We start from the raw sequence: 12664 nt of genomic DNA on the forward strand, positions 1-12664 counted from the left end.
GGCTTACTATATGTCCCATGTTCTAAGTGTTTTGCAAATAAAATGCATTGCCTTTCCAGCATCCCCATGAGGCTGGATCTTCATAACCCCCATATCTAGGGAACATGGGGCTTTCAGATATTGGATGGCTTCCTCCTGAAGTGGGGAGTAGCTGTGGTGATTTAAAGAGTGAAATATCCCTCATAGACATATATGTCTCAACACCCATTCCTCAGTTGGAGACAGTGTTCAAGAAGTCTGTGAAACCTGTAAGAGAGCAATGCATGCTGGAGGAGTGGGTCCCTAGAGGTAGGCCTTGAGGTTGTAGAGTCCGGGCTCCTGACTCAGACGCAACGTCTCATCACTGGCTCCTGACTACAAATATAATATGACCTGCTGCTTCCCATTGCTGCCTCCATGCTTTCCCTGACATGATGGGTCGCATCACTTCTTAGAAGGTTAGCCAAGACAAACCCTTGCTCTTTAAGTTGCATCTTGTATTTGGTGACAGTAATGAGAAAAGTAACCAATACAGTCCAGAGCTGGGGTTAAAAAAACTGTATTCAGCCAGGCAGTGGTGGCCCACGCCTTTAATCCCAGCACTCAGGAGGCAGAGCCAGGTGGATCTCTGTGAGTTCAAGGCCAGCCTGGTCTACAGAGAGATCTAGGACAGGCACCAAAACTACACAGAGAAACCTTGTCTCGAAAAACCAAATATATATGTGTGTGTGTGTGTGTGTGTGTGTATATATATATATATGTATGTATATATGTATATATATGTACACATACACACATATATGTATATGTGTATATATACATATTTGTATTCATTTGACTGACACTGACCTTGTATGATGGAGAAATGCACACCTTAGAGGACTAGCAGTCTGCTGAAGAAACCTTCAATTACTGTTAAGCCCAGCCACAAACAAACTTGAACAAAAATCACTGCCATGTGATCCTTCGCTTCTAGCTAAAACAATTTCTCTAGGATGACTCCAATCCTCAGGAGATCTCGTAGCAGTAAAACCGAGTCCTAAGGGTAAGTTTTTGCTCCTTGAAACCAGAGTCATTAGCAGAGAACTGATGACAGTATGGAGTATGGAGCTATCGATCAGTGTTTATGTAAATTGTTTTCCCTCTCATAAAAGCCAGGTGTGTCCAAATCCTGAGATTAGCAAGAGAAAGATCAGTTCCCCAATTTTGGGGCCAGATTTGAAGCAAGCTTTAATTAAATACTGACCAGGATGGACTCTGGTCAGGTCCATTCCGGGATTCCCAGGAAATTGTAGAAGTCACGTTTTGCAGGGGCTTAAAAGGGCAAAACCCAAAACTCATTGCATTTCGCATCAGGTCCAATCAGGACCAAGCATACATCCTGACAAATTTCCTGCCTTCACGCCTCCCTCAACATATGATCAATTACATCTGGTGCAGATGGGTCAAACAAACTTGTTCAGGGGAGTGAACGCATGTGGCTTATGTTTTCCCAAAAATTATAGTTGCCAGCATGTTAGGATGTTGCTTTGTCCTTGGCCAGGTGGGGCTTACAGGGTAACGTTGGCTCTTACAGTATCAGTGTCTACGTTATATTTTTTTGCTGTTATGAGAGTCAGGTGTGTCTGGACACCACTCTGCTCAGCTTTCGCTGGTTGTCTCTCAGAATCAAGCACTATGGTGGTTTGAGTGAAAGGCTCACACTCGGAACCAGTCTTTTCCCCCAGAAGGATCTTTGTCTCTGACAGTAAAAATTGTAATGGTCGGGACTGAATAGATAGCTCAGCCATTAGGAGCACTTACTGTGTTCCCAGAGGACTCAGGTGTGGTGATATTTTATTTGTGCATTAATAAATAAAGCTTGACTGGAGATTAGGGGGAAAAGGCCAGCCATTTTAAGTAAACAAAGAAGTCAGGCAGCACATGCCCTTAATCCCTTAGCAGGCAGGATCTCTGTGTGTTCAAGGCCACACTAGGGAACAGAGCCAAGCATGGTGACACATGCCTTTAATCCCAGTACCAACCACAGAGACCTGGAGGTCTGTACAGACAGACAGACGGTGACAGAGCTGTGTAGGAAGAGGAAGTGAGGTAGCTGGACTAAGAGCCAACTAGAGGGCAGAAAAGCTTGGGTAGACAGGAAGTCATTCAGTTTGGAAGCTGTGGAGTTGTTGAGGTGAGGTTAGCTATTGGCTTTCTGTATTTCCCTGATCTCTCTAAGGCTTTAACCCAAATTTCTGGCTCCATGATTTTTATTTAATAAGACCATTTTGAAATTCGTTACACTCAGGTTTAGTTCCCAGTGTTCACCTCAGGCTACTGACAACCATTTGCGACTCCAGCTCCAAGAGATTTGATGCCTTCTTCTGGCCTCTAGTACTGCAAGTGTGCTGTGAACACACAGAGAAGCAGGCACATGCACAAACATACATTTAATATATACATATATATGTATGTCATATGCTTGTAATGTTATGAGTGCAGAGTCACTCTCAGTACTGAGTCTTTCCTGGAAGGAAAGTGCCATGAAAGTGACTTAAAAAAACAACAACAACAACAACAACAACAAAAAAAAAACAGGTAGGAACGGTCTGCTCTTCCCCCAGCACCTTATTGGAGAAGAACTCAATTTCGTGGCTCAGTTACGGCTTTGTGGGCAGATTCTGGAAGCCCTGTGCTCTGGGGAGACTTGAACTTCTACTCAGTCTTGTTGGTGTTACAAGGATATGGGTGAGGGATTAATTATGGGGCAGAAATGACTCAAAGACAGCTGTATTACTCAAGCCCACCCCAGCATGCGTGACAATTCATGAAAGCTGGAAACCTGGAGCACACTAGACAGTCTGCAGGCAGCTCAACAGGTTGGAGTGTCCTTTCCGGGTGGCTCCGTGTGTCTCACTCTGTTCAGCATCTCGCCTGGTCTGAGCATCTCTCAGCAGTCCTGGAGAGGGAGGGCTCCAGTGAATCTGGTCCATTTCGGGGATTTCCGGGTAGCTCCGTGTGTCTCACTCTGTTCAGCATCTCGCCTGGTCTGAGCATCTCTCAGCAGTCCTGGAGAGGGAGGGCTCCAGTGAATCTGGTCCATTTCGGGGATTTCCGGGTAGCTCCGTGTGTCTCACTCTGTTCAGCATCTCGCCTGGTCTGAGCATCTCTCAGCAGTCCTGGAGAGGGAGGGCTCCAGTGAATCTGGTCCATTTCGGGGATTTCCCGAAGCCTTTGAGTTGTTTATTTCCTGGGCTTAAGGAACCTGCCCACAGGATGGAATGTGCCCCTCCGTGTAGAAGGTGCTGTGTCTTCAGAAGGCTTCCTTCCACCCAAGGATGGTTTTGAACTCAGAGGAAACTGGCACAGGGCACCTTCTCCACTGAATTGGTGGACAGGAGCCCGTGAACACTGATATAACAAAGAGCCACGCTTGCGAAGGTTGAAAGCGTGGAACAGCTGCCCCTTACGCCACCGGGAGGGCATAACAGGAGCGATACTTCCTGGGCCTGAGGACCGCCAGGAAGCTGCACCCGGAAGCTGCACCGATACAGTTAATAAGAATTCTGAAGAAATGCGATTAATGCTGCTGCAAAAAGAAGAGAGGAAACAGAGGAAGTGGAATTTCCAGTGAAGTCTGATAATTAAACTCAAGAGTCCTGACAGAGTAGCTGAACACAACAGATAAATAACTACTTTCCGGTAATTATAAGGGAGGGTGGTAACGGATGAGACAGGCTGGGTTCGCTTGGTATTTTCAAGGCTGACATTTCGATTCTAGAGACTAGTTGGATCTGTGCTGGCAAGACTTCTTTTTTTTTTTTTTTTTTTTTTTATGTTCACTTTGTCTGTTTCTGCTCTCCCATATTGCTGAGAGTGAAACAGGCCACTTCTCAGCACACACTTTGCACACCGCACAGCAGAGTCCTCCAGCCCACTGCCTTTGGAGGCACCTGATGAGGGGCTGTCTGTGTCTCTGAACAATGCAAGTGTTCACAAAAAGATTCCTGTCAGCTTTTCCCACTCGAGAAAGAGGGTGAAAATGGCATAGGCGATTTCTCGTTCTCCCTGAAGCTTTCCCAGTTCAATTCAGGGTGCAATCACTGTTCCACAGAGGGGAAATGGAGGCAGGAAGCACTTTATAAGCCTGCATTTTTCTTAATAGGAGTAAGGCAACATTGAAGTCAAGAGAACAAATCCATTCTCTTCTATGAACTGAGGTCACACGAAGACACTTAGATGTTCATCCTGTCTTCGCGAACAATGGGAGAATATTTCAAAAAGCTGAATTTGCATAATAGAATAAAGAGTCTGCCCTTTTCGGTGTGGTGTGGGGACTGGATGGGTGCCATGGTCCTCAGGCAGGAATGAAAATGATGCTCTTTGTGTGGCTGTCCCGCCCAGAATGAAGAGCACCCCTGTGGGTCACCAGCTTGAGTGATCTATAATATCCCGCCCCAGACTCCAGATGGCTTAGATTTCACTTTGTTGACCCTGTGTTTTCTTTCTTTCTCCATTTTTCCTTTTAATTAAAAAAAAAAAGCGGTATCATAATTTATTAATTGATGTAGGGAATGAACTCCCCATGCCGGCCCTGTGGTCTGGCTGTGGAAAACTTCCCAGCTCTGCCGGAGAAGGCTGTCCAGCCTGCCTGGCACTCGAACGGGCTGAAATGCAATGTCTTTTGTTGTAAACACCTAATTTGTTCATTTTGAACTGTCTGAGTAACTAGATCAAACACCAGTGTCAAATGCCCAGAGCTGTGTTTGTCAGCAGTGCGCTTTTTTTATTCTTCTTGTTCGAAAAGCCACTGAAAAGGGGAAAAAAAAAAAAAAAGACTCATACTGGATTTCCACCAAAGCATAGGAAAGCTCGGAGTTGGCAGCCTCTCACGACAGAATGAATGCACGCTACTGACTATAGACCATTTGTTTCCTGATTACAACAGACCCCAGGGGAACTGGTGCTGGCTTTGAATTCCACCTCTTTTTCTCGGAGAGCCTTCTCTTGATGGCTCCTCCCCCAGGCCTCACAGCACAGAGCCCTTAGGGACTCAGATCTCCTCTCCATGTGGGTTTTAGTGTATGTGTGTGTTCAATTCAAACAGGGCAAGTGCAGTGATTTGTCTCAAACAATAATATATATTTTAGAAACGTTCTTGTTTGGAAGTCAGTGGAGGCCACAGTGAATGCATTTAGTGTTTTTGTGGGTTTCCTGAGCACAAGAAAGGGGCTACCATGGAGGGGAAGCAGCCAGAGAAAGGCCTGACAAGGCATTCTGTCCCTGGTACTAAAAATGGCCCAGAAATGGTAACAGATCTGTTTCGCTGCAGCATGTGAGCCTGCTGGCTTCGTGTTTTATATGTTCATTTTTAAGGACTCACATACGTTTTTTTTCTTTCCACAGCAGTATTGATTTAAAATGAGGTAGAACACACCTTTTATACTAAAAATGGACTCACTATCTTTCAAAGATATTTGGGGCGTAACCTTCTTAGTTACATATTTTGCTAATGATCCTTTAGAAATGCTCACAATATACAGGGAGAGAGAGAGTTCAGGCTGCAAGATTCCTTTCACACTTAGCACACTGGGGCAATCACAAACTTAATTCAACTGTTTTAAATTTTGTTTTGTTGTATTGTCCATTTCCTGGGAAGGAAAGAAACCTACACAATATTTGTGGATGCTTTCTGCACTTGAGTTGATCTCAATTCGAATTCACTGCTCATCTCTGCCTTCCCCTAACTCTTACTTTCTTCTCCTCCTTCTCAGTTATTTTTCTTCCTGTGAGAAAGCAGCAGAGGCCCCAGGGAGCTGTCATCTGTCCGCTTCATTTCCATTATGTTTGTACTGCTGGGAGATGCTAGAACAAAGGCATCCCAAGTGTTACTGAATGGGGACCAGCAATCTGCCCTGCTGGGGAAGCTGTAATCATCCTGTATGGATGGCAGTGTGAGCTTCTCAGTACTGCTGGAAGATGTTTGATATTCATCTGTGGAATGCTTAGCCAGTGCAGTCCTGCGAGCGTTACTGCCATGGCCTTCTGTGGCTACCACTTTCTGTGACAGAATGGAAGAAAATAAAATGTGACCTGTCAGCCTTCCGTTGGTATGAAATAGTCCACCAGATGCTTTTAAAACACAGGGTCTCAGATCATGTCTATGTCAATTTCTAAAACATATTTGTATCAAAGATTTAGTTCCTGGCCCTGTTCTAGCCAGATATGCATACAGAAAGGCTGTACATCACTTTGACTGACTTGTTACTTGGAGAGCATTCTGGGGGAGAGGGCTCTGTAGTGAGAATGAAGTGAACCAGAAAGGTACCGGGCACCTTCAGTACCAGAGAGAGACTAGGAGTGCTGGGTAGTTATGTGGGTCATACTCACTGTGTCACCCAGGTGGTAATCCACAGATAGAGCGTTTCCTTACCCAAGATGATTCTCCTGTGTCCATTTCCACTCCATTTTTTTGCCCCACGGTGCTGGTAACTACATTTTAAAAAATTTCTATGCCTTCAGATCACATCTGCTTTCAAATTGCCAAGCAGTATAATGTAATTCAGCCCCTGAGAAAAACAGAGAGTCTCGCTTTCCTCTAAGCCTCAGGTAGAGACAATCAGGTTCATCTGGCACTATGAAATATAACCTGTGCATATATATGAGTGGTTTGCTGAGAATGGTCTTTGATTTTCCCCTGAAACTATTTGATACTAATGATGTCTCCTAAAAACTAAAGGTAACTGGGGGATAAGAATTTGTAAATGAAGATCCTACAAGTCAAAGTTTGAAATGACAGAAAAGTTTCAAATGTTTTCAGGAAAGCAGTCTCTTGCCATGAGTGACTTGGGAGTCCACATCTCTGTAGAACACAGAGCTGGGCCCAGGAGCGTCTCTCTGCTGGTGCCCAGAAGAGGGCTGCTTCCAAAGGGCCAGATTCACATGACCCAGCACTGCTTCTGTGAATTAACTTTATTTCTATGTGTTTCCTTGATTCTTTTGGAGACATGAGCTTGTAGTTTGCAAATTTTTCTTCTGATCTTTATTATTTTATTTAATAAATATTGTCCCAAGGGGCTCAATTTGAACATCAGGAAATAATACTATTTCTCTGGAAAGAAATGTAGTGCAGAGAAAAGATTTAATAAAGTTAATTTGTTACAAAACAAAGCCAAATACATGCTGTCAATGAGGTGGACAGAACACTGAAATGAACGGAAGGAAACATTGGGGAAATCCTTCATCTTCTACAGAAACAAAGCCAGGAATGCAGGCTGACGCATTACAAGAGTTTTTATTTCTCTAAGAAACTGAGGAAGTAACACAGCATCAAAGAATGCTAACCTTCTGATGGGGGAATGTCCTTCTGTATGCTGTGAAAATACGTTGCTCTGATTGGTTGATAAATAAAGCTGTTTGGCCAATAGTGAGGTAGAATAGGGTTAGGCGGGACATTCTAACTAGAAAGGAGGAAGGAGAAAGACAGAACAGAGGAGATACTTCCAGCTGCCACCATGAGAAGCAAGATGTAAAGTACTGGTAAGCCACAAGCCATGTGGCAAAGTATAGATTTATAGAAATGGGTTAATTTAAGATGTAAGATCTAGCTAGTGAGAAGCCTGAGCCAATAGGCCATACAGTTTGTAATTAATAAAAGCCTCTGTGTATTCATTTGGGTCTGAGCGGCTGCGGGACCACAAGGCCATGGGAGTCGGGTAGGCACAGGAAAACTTCTAGTTACAACCTTCCTTAGCCTGTAGTTTAATTCTTAATTTGAATGTGACTATAGAAAGGGAAAGAAGGCATCCTAGTTACCATTTCATCACTTGAAGAGCCACCATGACCAAGGGAACTTTTATAAAGCATTTGACCGGGGGTTTGCCTACAGCTTTAGAGGGTTAGTCCATTATCATCATGGCAGGCAGCCTGCAGGCAGGCATGGTCCTGAGAGCTTACATCCTAATCTGCAGGCAGAAGGCAGAGAGAAATACACTGGGCATATCATGGGCTTTTGAAACCTCAAAGCCTAATCCCAGTGACACACCTCCTCCAACAAGGCCACACTTCCTAATCCTTCCCAAGCTGTTCCATACCCTGGTGACTAAGCTTTCAAATATATGAGCCTACGGGGGCCAGCCTCATTCAAACCACCACAGAGAGTAAAGGAAGCCCATGCTTTAGCACTTGGAATGAACTCAGTGCTATTCCAAAGGCTTTAGAATATTATCCCATTTAAATCTTATAACTGTCCATGGAAGAGGTAAGATCTCATCAGACAAAAAAGGAAATGGAGGTACAGAGGAGCTCTTCAATTGCCCAAAGGTACCACAGGTGAGATCTGGTGCAGAGTTTCTTCTTTCCCCATGGTGTTGCCATGTGTCTCTTTTGCTATAGTAAGCTGTTCAAACTTCCAATTAGCACATCTACTCATTGGAGGGGATAAAAGGCCTTGGCTGTTCAACAAAACCCTGAAGAATAAATGAGTAAGAATCATGTTTCAGTTCAACTACAATGCTCATGTTATCTGTGCTGCTTGCTTGCTTTTTGAACACCAGATTCAACCCAGTTTTAGGTACCTTCTTGATTCAACTGGATAAATGAGCTGCTGAAGTCTATCAACAATGGCCCATCATGTTCATTTACCAGCAGGGTTGAGTTAGGTTTGTCAACAAGGCCGAGGTTATCTATAAAATAAAGTGAAGGGGATGATTTATTGTATCCTTTCCAACACTCATGTTCTGTGGTCACATATGTCTAACCTCTGAGTGGCTGTTAGTGGTACTTTATTTTATAACCACATATGTATGTCCTTGACCTTACCCATTCAACTCCGGAAAACAGAGAAACTGAGCGATGCAAGCCATCTTCTGCCAACAAAACAATTGCTGACAAGTCATCTCCTCATTTGGAGAACAAACTCTCCTTCATTGTTACTTTTCGTATACATGTGTGCTATGTATGGGTAGTCACAGGTGTGTTGGTGGACACACGTGTGCATGTGTCTGGATAGCCAAGACACCTTGGATGTCTTCTTTGATTGCTCTCCACCTTCTGTATTAGGCAGGCGTCTCACACTGAACCTGGAACTCATTATTGCAGCTAGTCTGGCTAGGCAGCTCAGTCTTTGCCTCTCTGGAACTGAGGTCAGAGGCGGGTCACCACACCCGTTCAGCTTTTATATAGGTTCTAGTATCTGAATTCCAGTTCTCCTGTTTTCACAGTGAGCATTTACTACACATTCAATTCTCCAGCACCATTGTTATTACTAGATTTTAGGGAGGGAAAAAGTAATTTATATGCAAGAAAATGCCCACAAATTGATCACAGCTCTGTTTCATTATTATATAAACACATATAATTCAGACCTAAATCACAATGTGTATCTTTCCCATAGCTCTAGCAAGGTTCTTTTGTATTATTTTTGGGCCCTTCTCCTTGTCACCCTGTAGGCAACCATTTTTTCCTCTTGATTTCTGTAGATTCATTTTTCTAAGAACACACCTGCTTTTTAATTGCCAAGTAACGCAACGTAACACAGCACATCAGAGAAATAAATAGTACTGCCTTTGAAATTGCAATTTTACATCAAATTTCCCTAATACATGGGTTAATCTGACTGTATAAAATATAATCCCAGTAGTCAAATGATACCATGGCAATTTTGTCACCTTCTGGAATATTCATTTTTTTTTTTAATGTCTTCTGAAAGACTCAACAGCAAATCTAGATACCTGGCCTGGGAGTTTCAGGTTTTGTTAGTGAGTTTGCAGGGGTTTCTATAAATCACAGGCTACCTTTGTGCTCCTTCTCTTTTTACTCACAGAAATGAAGAGTTTAACTGATGGTCTCTAATGACGGTGAAGACTCTCTTTGTTGTTTTCTCAGAACATTATAACTCAAAACTAAATGTCATTACACCTGGGGAAAAAATCATCCTACAGATTATATGGAAATTTATGTGATTATTATATAAAATACTCAGAAAAGAAAAAAAATTTAGCCATTCTCTTAGTTGGTATCTATATTTTATTTTATCTAATATCTTTTTCAAAAACATCACTAAAGAAAAAAAACCCAACTAAGTAAAGAAACAAACAAAAAATCCCAAATATGCCAGGTCACAGCTGCTGTTTAAGAAACACTGCTAAGCTCAACATTTTTAAAATAATACTTTATTAATATCTCTAGCAGTTTAAAATTGACTAGATTCCACTAGGCGGATCTCCCCTTGTGATGGTTTGAAAGAAAATGGCCCCCAAAGGGAGTGGCACTATCAGGTGGTGTGGCTTTGTTGGAGGAAGTGTGTCACTGTGGGGGTGGGCTTTGAGGTTTCTTCTGCTCAAGCTTCCCTCAGTGTGTCTGCCAGTCAACTTCCTATTGCTTGCAAGATGTAATACTCTCAGCTCCAGCACCACATCAGCCTGTATGCCACCATGCTCCCCACTGCTGTGGATGATTGATTGATAAATAAAATGCTGATTGGCCAGTAGGCAGGCAGGAAGAATAGGTGGGGCAGACAGGGAGGAGAATTCTGGGAAGTGGAAGGCTGAGGCAGAGAGATGCTGCTGGCCACCACGATGAGGAGCAGGATGTAAAGTACTGGTAAGCCACGTAGCTAGATATAGATTAATAGAAATGGGTTAATTTAAGATGGAAGAACTAGATAGCAAGAAGCCTGAGCCATTAGGCCAAACAGTTTAAATAATATAAGAGTCTGTGTGTTTATTTTATAAGTGAGCTGTGGGACTGCTGGGGCTTGGCGGGACCCGAAGAGAAACTCTCCAGCTACACCCCACCATGATAATGTCCTGAACCTCTGAAACTTAAGTGAGCCCCCTTAATTAAATGTTTCCTTAAAAGAGTAGCCATGGTCATGGTGTTTCTTTATAGCAATAAAAACCCTAACTAAGACAACCCTCAAAAGTTTCTTTTTGGTATCATTAAATAACTGCTGTTTTCCTGGGAGTATACAGACCCTTTAGTTGCCACACAATGCAACGTAATATAACACATCAGAAAAAGACAAATAGTACTGTTTGAAATCTTGGGTCTAACTTACTTATCTAATACTTGGATTGCTCTAACAGTATAAAATGTAATCTGGTAGTCAAATGGTAATTTCATCACATGCTGGAATGAATATTGATGGAAGCGGCAGTGTGGGGAGGAATTTGAAGGCCTCCTCACTCTTATGTCTTGAATCAGGTCTTGGCGGGTCTAGAGCAGCTGAAAAAGGTTGGCTATGTCTTTCTATGCAGCTTCTCAGCATGGTTTGTGGTTGGTCTTCCTCACGATATGATGGTTGTAATGCTCACATGTGCCTGCTGTCTGGCTAGCCCCTAAATGAAGTAAAATAGACAACAACCCCACAAGCTGGTAGGGCTCCTAAGCCCTGTCACAGGAGTTATGAAGCATCGCTTATCACTGTCTCCAGAGTTTGTTGGCTGTGTAGTCAAGGACACCAACCTAGATCCAAGAGTAATTAGTAAGAACTTGCAGCCATCTTTAACCTAACCCAGTGAAGCTCATGTTCTGAGACCTGTCTGAAGTCATCTCATTTATGAACTCAGCAAATTTTACTTAATAATTTATCACGTATGGGTTAAGTCATCTGTTAGTCCATCATTCAATTATAACATCAGGAATCTTACAGTTTTTGAATATGGGATGTTGACTAAGTCACCTACCTATTTAAAAGTTGTTTTGTTTTTTATTTTATTATTATTATTATTATTATTATTATTATTATTATTATTATTATTGCTATTTCAAAATGCTTTATTTTGACTTGGTCCCGAGACTTGGGAAGGGGCTCCAGAGCTGTTAACAAAGCTGCCTAGAGGTTCGGTGAAGGTTCTGAGGCTGGCTGGTGCAGAGCAGAGGAGGGAGCCCCTTGGAAGGTGACGCCTCCTGGTCATGCTTGAGAGTGAGCCTCTCGAAGAGGTACTCACCCAGAGATGGCGGGGGCACACGGGTCTGTGCTGGCTGCGGCCCAGCCACCCTGCGGAGGTTGGCCAGGTGGTTGCCCATCTTCTTGATGAGCTTCACCTCCTCATCCAGGAAGTGGTTTTCCAGGAAGTCACAGAGGTGAGAATCTGTGCCAGCAGAAGCCAGGGCATGAAGATCCAAGAGGGCCTGGTTCAGGCTCTTCCCCAGGACCAAGGCAGCTTCCATGGCCTCCTGGGATTTACCCCACTCATCTTGAGACGGCTTCTGCACATCCTGGAATAGTGCGCGGCGTTAGTTCTGCATCATGAGCAGCCACTCGGCACCCTCGCGCTTCTCCTCGGCCAATTCGCGGAAGAAGTGGCTGACACCCTCCAGAGCCACGTCATCCAGGTCAAAATAGTAGCCCAAAGAGAGGTAGGTGTTGGAGGCCCGCAGGTGCAATTTGACCAGGCGGTTCACTGCAGCCTCCACTTCGGTGGGATAATTCTGACGGACCTGGGAGCTCATGGCTGATTCGCAGTATGGAGCTAACCACGGAGAGACGGTGCTGGCTGGTCCTGGAAGCCGAAGGCTGCCAGGAGATGGTCCCAGAGGCTGCGACTGGAGACGCTGGGAGGCGGCTGGACGCTAACAAAGGGAGGCCCCGTGTCTGCTCTGTCCAAACACCGTTGAAGCAAGACACAGACACGGGATCTCCGGGCGCTGCTTTGTTTTTCATTTTAATCTGTAAAGTCTGCTCCATCCCTTCTAGAAG

At 43.9% G+C, this 12664-nt stretch overlaps 1 pseudogene; it reads right to left on the bottom strand.

The window, feature by feature from the left end:
* Positions 1 to 11784: 11784 nt before the first annotated feature.
* LOC131895620 (ferritin light chain 1-like) lies at positions 11785 to 12417 on the bottom strand (annotated as a pseudogene).
* Positions 12418 to 12664: the final 247 nt, after the last annotated feature.

Source organism: Peromyscus eremicus, chromosome 19 (genome assembly GCF_949786415.1).
Source record: "Peromyscus eremicus chromosome 19, PerEre_H2_v1, whole genome shotgun sequence".
In the NCBI taxonomy this organism is placed as follows: Eukaryota; Metazoa; Chordata; class Mammalia; order Rodentia; family Cricetidae; genus Peromyscus; species Peromyscus eremicus.